This window comes from Cupressus sempervirens, chromosome 9 (assembly GCF_028749045.1).
Source record: "Cupressus sempervirens isolate cs-2001-9-10 chromosome 9, ASM2874904v1, whole genome shotgun sequence".
Classification (NCBI taxonomy): Eukaryota; Viridiplantae; Streptophyta; class Pinopsida; order Cupressales; family Cupressaceae; genus Cupressus; species Cupressus sempervirens.
This window is the reverse complement of record NC_143126.1, coordinates 99,470,147-99,484,798: the sequence shown is the minus strand read 5'-3', so window position 1 is coordinate 99,484,798 and position 14,652 is coordinate 99,470,147.

Sequence of the window (14,652 nt, the reverse complement as noted above, 5' to 3'; positions counted from 1 at the left end):
GTCAACTCAAGTCAGCCGTGGTTAAATCTAGTCAACTTTTGGTCAAACTCAATCTTTGCATATGTGAATATGAGCAAATGTGAGTATGAATTCCAGCAACAATTAGATGCAAATTCTCATTCAACCTTTCAAAATGAAGAGATGAGGGTCTCTTAAATAGACTTTTCTGGAATTCATCAATGATTGAGATCGATTTCAATCAGCGGTCAGGATTAAAGGTGAAGTTCAACCATAAACAAACATTTTCAAATTAAAAGGAGTTAACAGATTTAATTTGAGTAAAATAAGGAGTTAACTAATTCAATCTGAGTAAAAAAAGGAGTTAACTGATTCAACTCATTTTTTATCAATAGTGAACTGAAAATTTTCCTTTTTGAACTGAAGAGAGATTTTGTTGAGATATTTAATTTAGTAAAATGAGATATGCTCTCATAATTACTTTTTCTATTTAATTAAGTAATCTTTAATTAATTAGAGACACTTTTCTTAATCAATTAAATAACTTCATTTAATTAATTAGGAATTGCATCTCATTTAATTAAATAACTTTGTTTAATTATTTAGAAGTACGTACTCCATTTAATTAAACCATTTCGTTTAATGATTTCAAAATTCTTTTCGAAACTATTCAACTCAAGTCAACCGTGATTAAATCTAGTCAACATTTGTTCAAACTTGATCTTTGCATATGTGAATATGAGCAAATGTGAGTATGAATTCCAGCAACAATTCGATGCAAATTCTCATTCAACCTTTCAAAATGAAGAGATGAGAGTCTCCTAAATAGACTTTCCTGAAATTCATCAATGGTTGAGATTGATTTCAATCAGCGATCAGGATTAAAGGTTAAGTTCAGTCATAAAGGAAGATTTCCAAATTAAGGGGAGATAACAGATTCAATTTGAGTAAAATAAGGAGTTAACTTATTCAATTTGTGTAAAAAAAGTAGTTAACTGATTTAACTCATTTTTTATCAATAGTGAAATAGAAATTTCCCTTTTTGAACTGAAGAGAGATTTTGTTGAGATATTTAATTGAATAAAATGAAATATGCTCTCATAATTACGTTTTCTATTTAATTAAGTAATCTCTAATTAATTAGAGACACTTTTCTTATTTAATTAAATAACTTCACTTAACTAATTAGGAATGGCTTCTCATTTAATTAAATAACTTTGTTTAATTAATTAGAAGTAAGAACTCCATTTAATTAAATAATTTTGTTTAATTATTTCAAAATTTATTTTGAAACTAGTCAACTCAAGTCAACCGTGGTTATTAAATCTGGTCAAATTTTGATCAAACTTGATCTTTGCGTATGTGAATATGAGCAAATGTGAGTATGAATTTCGGCAACAATTCGATGCAAATTCTCATTTAACCTTTCAAAATAAAGAGATGAGGGTCTGTTAAATAGACTTTCTTGGAATTCATCAACGATTGAGATTGATTTCAATCAGTGGTTAGGTTTAAAGTTGAAGTTCAGTCACAAAGGGAGATTTACAAATTAAAGGGAGTTAACAGATTTAATTTGTGTAAAATAAGGAGTTAACTGATTCAATCTGAGTAGAAAAAAGAGTTAACTCATTTAAGTCATTTTTTATCAATAGTGAACTGAAAATTTTCCTTTTTGAACTAAAGAGAGATTTTGTTGAGATATTTAATTTAATAAAATGAGATATGTCTCATAATTACTATTTCTATTTAATTAAGTAATATTTAATTAATCAGAGACACTTTTCTTATTTAATTAAATAACTTCATTTAATTAATTAGGAATGGCTTCTCATTTAATTAAATGAATTTGTTTAATTAATTAGAAGTACTCCATTTAATTAAATAATTTCATTTAATTATTTCAAAATTCTTTTCGAAAATAGTCAACTCAAGTCAATCGTGGTTAAATCTGGTCAACTTTTTGTCAAAGTTGATCTTTGCAAATGTGAATATAAGCAACTATGACTATGAATTCTAGAAACAATTCAATGCAAATTTTCATTCAACCTTTCAAAATGAAGAGATGAGGGTCTCTTAAATAGACTTTCCTGGAATTCATGAACGGTTGAGATCGATTTCAATCAGCAGTCAGGATTAAAGGTGAAGTTCAGTCATAAAGGGAGATTTCTAAATTAAAGGGAGTTAAGAGATTTAATTTGAGTAAAATAAGGAGTTAAATGATTCAATTTGAGTAGAAAAAGGAGTTAACTGATTTAACTCATTTTTTATCAATAGTGAACTGGAAATTTCCCTTTTTGAACTGAAGAGGAATTTTGTTGAGATATTTAATTTAATAAAATGAGATATCCTCTCATAATTACTTTTTCTATTTAATTAAGTAATTTTAATTAATTAGAGACACTTTTCTTATTTAATTAAATAACTTCATTTAATTAATTAGGAATGCCTTCTCATTTAATTAAATAACTTTGTTTAATTAATTAGAAGTAAGTACTCCATTTAATTAAACAATTTTGTTTAATTATTTTCAAAATTCTTTTCGAAACTAGTCAACCATGGTTAAATTTGGTCAACTTTTGGTCAAACTTGATCTTTGCGTATGTGAATATGAGCAAATGTGAGTATGAATTCCAACAACAATTTGATACAAATTCTCATTCAACCTTTCAAAATGAAGAGATGAGGGTCTCTTAAATAGACTTTTCTAGAATTCATCAATGGTTGAGATCGATTTCAATCAGCGGTCAAGATTAATGGTGGAGTTCAGTCATAAAGGAAGATTTCCAAATTAAGGAGAGTTAACAGATTCAATTTGAGTAAAATAAGAAGTTAACTGATTCAATTTGAGTAGAAAAAGGAGTTAACTGATTTAACTCATTTTTTACCAATAGTGAACTAAAAATTTCCCTTCTTGAACTGAAGAGATATTTTGTTGAGATATTTAATTTAATAAAATGAGATATCCTCTCATAATTACTTTTTCTATTTAATTAAGTAATCTTTAATTAATTAGAGACACTTTTATTATTTAATTAAATAACTTCATTTGATTAATTAGAAATGGCTTCTCATTTAATTAAATAACTTTGTTTAATTAATTAGAAGTAAGTACTCTATTTAATTAAATAATTTTGTTTAATTATTTAAAAATTATTTTCGAAACTAGTCAACTCAAGTCAACCGTGGTTAAATCTAGTCAACTTTTGGTCAAACTTGATCTTTGCGTATGTGAATATGACCAAATGTGAGTATGAATTCTAGCAACAATTTGATGCAAATTCTCATTCAACCTTTCAAAATGAAGAGATGAGGGTCTCTTAAATAGACTTTCCTTGCATTCATCAACAGTTGAGATCGATTTCAATCAGCGGGCAGGATTAAAGGTGAAGTTCAATCATAAAGAGATATTTCCAAATTAAAAAGAGTTAACAGATTTAATTTGAGTAAAATAAGGAGTTAAATGATTCAATTTGAGTAGAAAAAGGAGCTAACTGATTTAACTCATTTTTTATCAATAGTGAACTGAAAATTTCTCTTTTTGAACTGAAGAGAGATTTTGTTGAGATATTTAATTTAATAAAATGAGACATGTCTCATAACTACTTTTTCCATTTAATTAAGTAATCTTTAATTAATTAGAGACACTTTTCTTATTTAATTAAATAACTTCATTTAATTAATTAGGAATGGCTTCTCATTTAATTAAATAACTTTGTTTAATTAATTAGAAGTAAGTACTTCATTTAATTAAATAATTTCATTTAATTATTTCAAAATTCTTTTCGAAACTAGTCAACTCAAGTCAACCATGGTTAAATATGGTCAAGTTTTGGTCAAACTTGATCTTTGCGTATGTGAATATGAGCAAATCTGAGTATGAATTCCAGCAACAATTTGATGCAAATTCTCATTCAACCTTTCAAAATGAAGAGATGAGGGTCTCTGAAATAGACTTTCCTACAATTCATCAACGGTTGAGATCGATTACAATCAGCGATCAGGATTAAAGGTGAAGTTCAGTCATAAAGGGAGATTTCCAAATTAAAAGGAGTTAACAAATTTAATTTGAGTAAAATAAGGAGTTAACTTATTCAATTTGTGTAAAAAAAGGAGTTAACTGATTTAACTCATTTTTTATCAATAGTGAAATAGAAATTTCCCTTTTTGAACTGAAGAGAGATTTTGTTGAGATATTTAATTTAATTAAATGAGATATGCTCTCATAATTACTTTTTCTATTTAATTAAGTAATCTTTAATTATTTAGAGACACTTTTCTTATTTAATTAAATAACTTCACTTAATTAATTAGGAATGGCTTCTCATTTAATTAAATAATTTTGTTTAATTAATTAGAAGTAAGAACTCCATTTAATTAAATAATTTCATTTAATTATTTCAAAATTGTTTTCGAAACTAGTCAACTCAAGTCAACCGTAGTTATTAAATCTGGTCAACTTTTGATCAAAGCTGATCTTTGCAAATGTGAATATGAGAAAATGTGAGTATGAATTCCAGCAACAATTCGATGCAAATTCTCATTCAACCTTTCAAATTAAAGAGATGAGGGTCTCTTAAATAGACTTTCCTGGAATTCATCAACGATTGAGATTGATTTCAATCAGCGGTTAGGATTAAAGGTGAAGTTTAGTCACAAAGGGAGATTTACAAATTAAAGGGTGTTAACAAATTTAATTTGAGTAAAATAAGGAGTTAACTGATTCAATCTGAGTAGAAAAAGGAGTTAACTCATTCAACTCATTTTTTATCAATAGTGAACTGGAAATTTCCCTTTTTGAACTAAAGAGAGATTTTGTTGAGATATTTAACTTAATAAAATGAGATATGTCTCATAATTATTTTTTCTATTTAATTAATTAATCTTTAATTAATTAGAGACAATTTTCTTATTTAATTAAATAACTTCATTTAATTAGTTAGGAATGGCTTCTCATTTAATTAAATCACCTTGTTTAATTAATTAGAAGTAAGTACTCCATTTAATTAAATAATTTCGTTTAATTATTTTAAAATTCTTTTCGAAAATAGTCAACTCAAGTCAACTGTACGTAAATCTGGTCTACTTTTTGTCAAAGTTGATCTTTGCGAATGTGAATATAAGCAACTTTGACTATGAATTCTAGAAACAATTCGATGCAAATTCTCATTCAACCTTTCAAAATGAAGAGATGAGGGTCTCTTAAATAGACTTTCCTTGGATTCATCAACGGTTGGGATCGATTTCAATCAGCGTTCAAGATTAAAGGTGAAGTTTAGTCATAAAGCGAGATTTTTATATTAAACGGAGTTAATAGATTTAATTTGAGTAAAATAAGGAGTTAACTGATTCAATTTGAGTAGAAAAAGGAGTTAACTAATTTAACTCATCTTTTATCAATAGTGAACTGGAAATTTCTCTTTTTGAACTGAAGAGAGATTTTGTTGAGATATTTAATTTAATAAAATGAGATATCCTCTCATAATTACTTTTTCTATTTAATTAAGTAATCTTTAATTAATTAGGGACACTTTTCTTATTTAATTAAATAATTTCATTTAATTAATTAGGAATGGCTTCTCATTTAATTAAATAACTTTGTTTAATTAATTAGAAGTAAGTACTCCATTTAATTAAATAATTTTGTTTAATTATTTCAAAATTCTTTTCAAATCTAGTCAACTCAAGTCAACCATGGTTAAATTTGGTCAATTTTTGGTCAAACTTGATCTTTGTTTATGTGAATATGAGCCAATCTGAGTATAAATTCCAGCAACAATTTGATGCATATTCTCATTCAACCTTTCAAAATGAAGAGATGAGGGTCTCTTAAATAGACTTTCCTGGAATTCATCAACGGTTGAGATCGATTTCAATCAGCGGTCAGGATTAATGGTCAAGTTCAGTCATAAAGGAAGATTTCTAAATTAAAAGGAGTTAACAGATCCAATTTGAGTAAAATAAGAAGTTAACTAATTCAATTTGAGTAGAAAAAGTAGTTAACTGATTTAACTCATTTTTTATCAATAGTGAACTGAAAATTTCCCTTTTTGAACTGAAGAGAGATTTTGTTGAGATATTTAATTTAATAAAATGAGATATGATCTCATAATTTCTTTTTCTATTTAATTAAGTAATCTTTAATTAATTAGAGACACTTTTCTTATTTAATTAAATAACTTCATTTAATTAATTAGGAATGGCTTCTCATTTAATTAAATAACTTTGTTTAATTAATTAGAAGTAAGTACTCCATTTAATTAAATAATTTCATTTAATTATTTCAAAATTCTTTTCGAAACTAGTCAACTCAAGTAAACCGTGGTTAAATCTGGTCAACTTTTGGTCAAACTCAATCTTTGCGTATGTGAATATGAGCAAATGTGAGTATAAATTCCAGCAACAATTCGATGCAAATTCTCATTCAACCTTTCAAAATGAAGAGATGAGGTTCTCTTAAATAGACTTTTCTGGAATTCATCAATGGTTGAGATCGATTTCAATCAGTGGTCAGGATTAAAGGTGAAGTTTAGTCATAAAGGGAGATTTTCAAATTAAAGGGAGTTAACAGATTTAATTTGAGTAAAATAAGGAATTAACTTATTCAATTTGAGTAGAAAAAGGAGTTAACTGATTTAACTCATTTTTTATCAATAGTGAACTAAAAATTTCCCTTTTTGAACTGAAGATAGATTTTGTTGAGATATTTAATTTAATAAAATGAGATATGCTCTCAGAATTACTTTTTCTATTTAATTTAGTAATATTTAATTAATGAGAGATAGTTTTCTTATTTAATTAAATAACTTCATTTAATTAATTAGCAATGGTTTCTCATTTAATTAAATAACTTTTATTAATTAATTAGAAGTATGTATTCCATTTAATTAAATAATTTTGTTTAATTAGTTGAAAAAAAATTTCAAAACTAGTCAACTCAAGTCAACTGTGGTTAAATCTGGTCAACTTTTGGTCAAACTTGATCTTTGTGTATGTGAATATGAGCAAATGTGAGTATGAATTCCAACAACAATTTGATGCAAGTTCTCATTCAACCTTTGAAAATGAAGAGATGAGGGTCTCTTAAATAGACTTTCCTAGAATTCATCAACGGTTGTGATCGATTTCAATCAGCGGTCAGGATTAAAGGTGAAGTTCAGTCATAAAGGGAGATTTTCAAATTAAAGGTAGTTAAAAAATTTGATTTGAGTAAAATAAGGAGTGAACTGATTCAATTTGATTAGAAAAAGGAGTTAACTGATTTAACTCATTTTTTATCAATAGTGAACTAGAAATTTTCCTTTTTGAACTGAAGAGAGATTTTGTTGAGATATTTAATTTAATAAAATGAGATATGCTCTCATAATTAGTTTTTCTATTTAATTAAGTAATAGTAGCCTGCCCCTAGTCTACATTTTACTAGTTACATTCCTGATATCATTGCCAAACTGTTTTAGGCCAAGTTTTATGTTTAATGATTAGTAGCATTATCTTGAGATTATCAGATGTTGTTTTACACTCAGTTTATTATATGATGAGATTACTTGGTACTCAATATTTCAAGCATGTATGATGATTATTCAATGTTTTTAGTTATTGATGATGATTAGTTAGATGGTCTATTATCACATGTGCTTTCTTATGGATACTTACCCCATACTGCATGTGTATGGTGTGCGTGTTTGTCTTTTTTATGTATGGTGTTTTTGATGTGGTTAAGGAAGGGAGTCGTAGTCACCTGCTAGTCGGGATCTACACGATGCACCACTTCCTACCATTGTCTGTTTAGCTTAAAATATTGTATTTGTACATGCGTGGGTTTTATGCAGGTTGCAAGTACTAGGTATAGACTTTCCTGAATCGCCATGATGAGCGTACCCTATCGCATTATCTCAATGGTAAGAGAGGGGAGATAATCTCTTAAGTCCAAATCCTAAACCCTTTAGCCAATTGTCCTAATTGATAATTAGGACAAGTATATGAGTTAAGTATCCTCCGAATGCATCAAATGATGTAATTTCATGATTATAACCCTTTTTGTTTGATTTAGTATGTATTTTTCTAAGACGGGTTTTTGTATGTTGCTTTATGAGTTCTCGATGTATTTTCTATTAATTAAGTCTAATTAAAAAGATTAATTAATGATTTAATTTAATGGAAAATTATTATGACATTTTCATATTTAATTAATTGAGAAATTAATTAAATAAAAGAATTAAATTTGGAGATAAAAGTTTAAAGATAAATTTAGAACGTGATAATATTTATTTAATTTAATAATAATATATTTAAAGTTCATTTTTAAATAAATGCTAAATATTATTGTTATTTAAGTTAATTAAATATTCTATCAATCAAGTTTCTAAAATAAATTAAAAAGTGAAAATATATTAATTATTAAAAAGTTGTAAGATTGCATGATGCGAGCATGAGTTTAAAAAAAAAATAAAAGAAATAAATTAAAAGATAAAATAAGTGGAAATAATAATGTTATGTTAATTTCATAAAGTGCGCATGGGATTAAAAGTAATAAAGATTAAAAATAGAAGTCAATTGGAATATTAAATAAAGTTATTTAATAATTCATTTAAGGTGCATTAAAAGATAAAGCAAAGAATTAATAAAAAGTTAATTTTGAGTTAACTCAGTTGAGCAAAGAGACCTCTCAGGTGAATGCACAGTTAGTGCCCCGATTTGAGGAGAAAACTCGTTATCACAACTTTGGGGTTTATTTTTGGAACACAAATTTGGACGGTTAATTTTTGGGAGACAACTTTTGGAAGCGAATTTTAGAAGGCTAATTCAAAGAAATATTTTTGGAAGAAGGATATTTAAGAGGAGCGAATTCTCTTACAGTTCTTGGGGATTGCATAATAGCATTAGGTTCAGGTAGGGTCTTGTGTTTTGATCATATATTAAATACGCAATTATCCTTTCTTGTCTTCTTCGTGCCTGTGGATTGTATAACTAAATTGTCTGTGATGAAAGCTTAAATATTTTGATATTGTAAATTATTAAATGCTTGTTAATATATTCGACATACGTAAAAATTAGAAGAGTGGTCAAGAATTCTTATTTGATAGATTAAAGAAATCTGAATTTAATCGGGGAAGAGTTAAATTTTAAACTTATAAATGAAAATTGTAGATTGAAATTCGAATGGTTAATATTATTTTCTCTATCAGAATATATTTGTGAATGTTTATAAAATATAGATATATATATAATTATATATATATATATATAAATAAACATATATTATTAAAATATAATTAAGAGAGAATTGTCTTTTGATAAACAAAACTATTTTTTTTAAAAAGACAATTTTAAATTAAGTTAAATTTTTTTTTTAAACAAAACAATATATATATATAAAACTTTATATTGTACGTATGGGGGGGGAGGGATTTACCCTATGCCCCACCCCCTGTCACTGTCTGCGACTAGTACACTGTGTCGCAGGTACTACGATGGTAGGGTACTTTGTACCCAACCGTCGCAGGCCCTGCAACTTTGAGGCCGGCAGCCTTTTTAAAAAGGCTTTCTTTTTTTATTTATTTCAATTTCTTTATTACGTGCGTCTTAAATCATATTTATTTTATGGAATTTTAAATAATATTAAATTCATAATATTAATTATTAATCATTTTATTAATAAATTTATATTATTATTAAATCAAATTTTATTATTAAGTTATACTATTAATTAATAATTAAATAAATTATTAATTCATGAGTAATAGTTAAATAAATTATTAGTTAATTTAATTATATTTGATTTAATTAAAGATTAATCCTAAACTATTTAAGGATAGTAAATTTAATAATAAGAATAACCTTATATGTATTTTTGAGCCAATAAATTAATGGGTTGACTTGTAAATTAAGCGATGAATCTCATGCATTTAGAATGTACTTTGAAACGCAAACTGAACTTTACTGCTAAACCTGTTATGTATTTTAAAAATCAACCCAAACTATGAACTGTATTGTTTTGTTTATGTTATCTATGTTTTGGAGTTGATTAGATGTTGACCAGTCTTAAGATGTTACCAGAGGTTCGCGGGTTGTGCAATTGTGATGTTATGGTGAGTTGTTCTTGATCTTTATACCTGACCTTGGTAATGTGATGCTATGCTCTATTATGGATGTCTTTACTGGTTGTTATTGCTTTCCAATTTCCTTATGTGAAGTTGAGGTGTTTTAAAGTGAATTGTTCTTGGTGATGTCACGTTGTGACATGTTTTGACTTGACCATTTTGGAGTCTTCGATCAGTATTGTGATCTATTATTGGGATACTTGTTGGTTGCTCGTTGGAGAACCATTGGATATTGTGACTTATTATTGATGCCTTCAGTTGCTGATAGAGAACTGTTGTGATCATTATGATTATCATTTGATGATTTCCAGTCACTTGTATAGGGTTGAGGTGATATTTGTGATTTTTGATTTCATGAGCCTAGGGTAGGTTATCTATGTGTAGTGTCAGAAAGTGGCTTGCGATGGGGGCCGGGGCCCTAAGTGGCTGCCAGGGTAACTCATTGTAAGTTGTTTTAATAAGTGAAAACATCTCACCTAAATACTAACTTAAATGAATCTAATTAGATAACTATATATTCTCTCCCATGCCTTGAGTGCTAGTACAGACTAGGATGGGGTAGAGAGAATGCTTGGTTGCGACCTTGCATTCTGTAGTATGCCTCGTCAGTACGAGAGGATACTAGTGGTTGCAGGATCACAAGGGACTCAAGATTCCTAAGGGATTACTCGGGTAAATTTTGACGTGACTTTTGCGATGACACTTTCCTGCTTGCATGGTAGGTTTCCTACGTGTCTTTGTGTGCCTCTGGGTTTAGATGTCAATCTATTTTTAGGAACCTTTGAGTTAGTATACTTATAGGATTTCCTGGACTTAGAGAGTATTTATGTTACATGTTTTGTTATTCCATTGGGACTTGAGACTATCTCCTCAGCGCGGTGGGAGTGGACCATTTAGGTTCTACATGGTCAGGTGGTAATTCTTTTTACTCTTACCATTGAGATCCATCCGAGACACCGTGGCTAGAGTATTCCTGTTGGCATATACCTTCATTCTGTTCATGGATCATTATGATAGATGGTTATATTATATGTTGGATGTAGTATCATTTTATGATGTATGTATATCTCTTGATGTATGGATGTATTATGTATGATGAATGGTTTCATTTATTTATTGCACGTAAATCATGGATTCGAAGAGGATGATGTATATTTATCTTATTTATGTATATTCTTTTAAGCCTTTCATACCCTATGACATGTACAGTGGATGAATGAGCATTTCGAATTAATTTGCCAAGAGGCATTCAAAACAATTGTATATTTTTACAAACATTGGACTTTTCATTATTCCTTCATATGGATGTATTAAATGATGAACTTGGTTTTAGATTAGATTTTACATGTGATTCAACGTCATGGGATCTTTAAGGAATGCAACCTGTTATGTATGTTATTGCTTCCGCTACTTTGTGTTTGATGTGTATGTTATACTTTCTTTAATAAAAAAAAATGCTATCAAACTTAGTCAAACTTTAGGTTATTTCTTTTGGATCCCTTGGTGGGGCATTACATCTGGTATCAGAGCCCGAGTTTCTACATTTGGAGCTCTGGGTATTGGAATGCCACTAGTGTAAACTAGTTGAACTGAAACATGATGTGAACTATTAGTTGCATATTTTTCACACTTCAACACTAAGACTTTAAAATGGAAAATGACACTTTTACTATTTGAAAAATGTGTGTCTTTTATATATACAATTTACAATTTTATGCTTTATGGTTGTTATAGTATTCTGTATCTTGGATATTATTGTAGGATGGTATCTGGGACGAGATCTTCTGTTAGAGGCCGTAGCCTTGGCTATGGTAGAGGTTATTATTCATGAGTCTATCCACGAGAGCCCCATTCAGGAAGAGAATAGGGAAGAGCATGTCAGTGAACATCAGGAAGAGAACCACAGAGAGGAACATTCTGACTCTGAGGAGGTTGATCTGAGGCAAATAATGTGAACCATCATTGATCACCTACCTCCTATTCATGAGAAGGATAGAGCACACCAGGTAGGACATGAGCATAGACACAGGTCTAGGAGTCCTCAGAGGGATCGACATAGATCCATTGTATCTTCTCAGATGAAGGACCTTCAGAGGTCCAAGATCAAGCCCTTTAATGGGCAAGGTTTCGGTTATGTAGCTGAGCAGTGGCTTATTGCCCTTGATAGGATTTTTTCTATGCAGGAATTTGATAGTAATGTCAAATCGAGGTTTGCCATTACCAACTTGGAGTTATTTGGGGCCACTTGGTGGACTATTGAGGAAAAGAAGTTGGGCATTAAGATGGATAGTGTCACTTGGGAGATTTTCTTGGAGAGCTTTCATGAGCAATTCTTACTAGAGGAATGGAAGCAGCATAGAGAAGATGAGTTCCATAACCTAAGATAGTACACTATGACTGTTGTAGAGTATGAGCGCAAGTTCTATGAGCTCATGCCCTTTTCACAATTTAGTGACAACCCAACACAGTTGAAACAACATTTCATTCGAGGCTTGAACAACCGTTTTGTTGGGGGTGTTAAGGTATTTGAGCCTAAAACCCTCAAGGATGCGGTACATTGAGCTATCCTTCTAGAGAAGAGTGTCAACCTTGGATAGGGAGGTTTTGTGGGAGCGCCTACTACAGCAGGATCTAAGGGCAACCACAATTTTGATGGAAACAAGAAGCCTCCCTTCCCTAAGGGAAATCAGTCTCAGCAGAAACCTCAGCAATAGAAGGGATCTTACCCTTAGGCACAGAGTAGTGGCAATGGTTCCAACTTTAGGAACAATCGCAATGCTCAACACAATAAACGGAATCAGCAGGCTCAGCCGACACAGAGCAGCCAGTCTTTTGCTAGCAGGGATAGCACCAGCGGTTGAATGCACCACCTATAGGGAGAGGATCTGGTAGGGGCACCAGATGTTATTCATGTGGACAGATTGGTCATGTTGCAGCATACTGTCCACAACAAGCATCTCAGTATTTAGGACCTAGGCCAACAGCATCTGAGCCTACAGTCGGAGATGCAGGTAGATCTCTTAGAGTTTTTGCAGCAGTGGATCACCGTCGGGCAGATCATCAGGGGACAGTAGTTGAGACTACAAGAGCTATTCAGGTACACCTCTCTCTGTATTGTTTGATTCAGGTGCTACAAATTCTTTTATTTCTCCATCTCTAGTTGTTAAGTGTAAGCTAGAGTCGGTTAAGCAAGATCATGGCTGGCAAGTGGAACTAGCCTCAGGTGCTAAAGTTTCCACAGATTCTATAGTTCATAAGTGTGGACTTAGCATAGGAGAGTTTGAGACTTCAGTTAACCTTCGAGTTATTCCTCTTGGCTCCTATGATGTGGTCTTAGGTATGGATTGGCTTGGCTCTCATAGGGCTAGTATAGACTACAGAAAGAAGACCATTGTGTGTCAGGATGACCAAGGGAAGGATGTCGAGATTGTGGGGATACCGAGACCTATATCTCTACAGATGATCTCTGCTATGCAATTAAAGCAGAGCTTTCGTAAGGGATGTCAGGTATTTGTCGTTACAGTAAATGAGCTAGATGAAGAAGACTCTACAAGGAAGGCCCTAGATCACCCTATTTTAAGAGTATGCAGATGTCTTTCCAAGTGAGATTCCAGGCATGCCTCTGAAGAGAGACATTGATTTTAGCATTGAGCTCACTCCAGGAGTGGAGCCTATCTCTAGAGCTTCTTATCGTATGACCACTCAGGAGTTAAGTGAGTTTTGGTTGCAGTTAGAGGAACGTTTGGCCATGGGTAGTATTCAACCTAGTGTATCACCATGGGGAGCTCCAGTGCTCTTCATAAGGAAGAAGGATGGTTCTTTGTGCCTTTGCATTGATTACAGATAGCTAAACAAGGTGACAATAAAAAATAGGTATCCTTTACCAAGAATTGATGATTTATTTGATCAGATCAAGGGAGCTACAGTGTTCTCCAAGATTGATCTTAAGTCAGGATACCATCAACTTGGCATCAAGGAGGCTGATATTCATAAGATCGCCTTTCGAACTCACTACGGGCATTATGAGTTCATAGTGGTGCCCTTTGGGCTGACGAACGCTCCATCAGTTTTCATGTGCTTAATGAATGGTGTGTTTCATTCCTATCTTGATAGATTTGTTCTTGTGTTCCTCAATGATATATTGATATATTCTAGGTCCCAGAAGGAACATGAGGAACATTTGAGTTTGGTTTTACAGTGCTTGAGAGATAATCAACTTTATGCCAATGCGGCAAAGTGTGATTTCTTTCAATCAGAGATACAATATTTAGGACACATTATTTCAGGTGAAGGTATCTCTATAGACCCTGCAAAGATATAGGCAATAATAGATTGGCCTGCACCCATTACTGTGTTGAAGATTCATAGTTTCATGGGTCTAGCTGATTATTATCGCAGATTTGTCCAAAACTACTCCAGAATAGCACATCCTATTACCTCCCTTCAGACGAAAGGAAAAAATTTTCTATGGACAGAAAAATGTGAAGAAGCATTTCAGAAACTCAAAAAACTTCTGACCAGTGCACCGATCTTAGCAGTACCTGATCTAGAAGGTGATTTCATGGTGTGTACAGATGCTTCCCTTAAGGGTATTGGA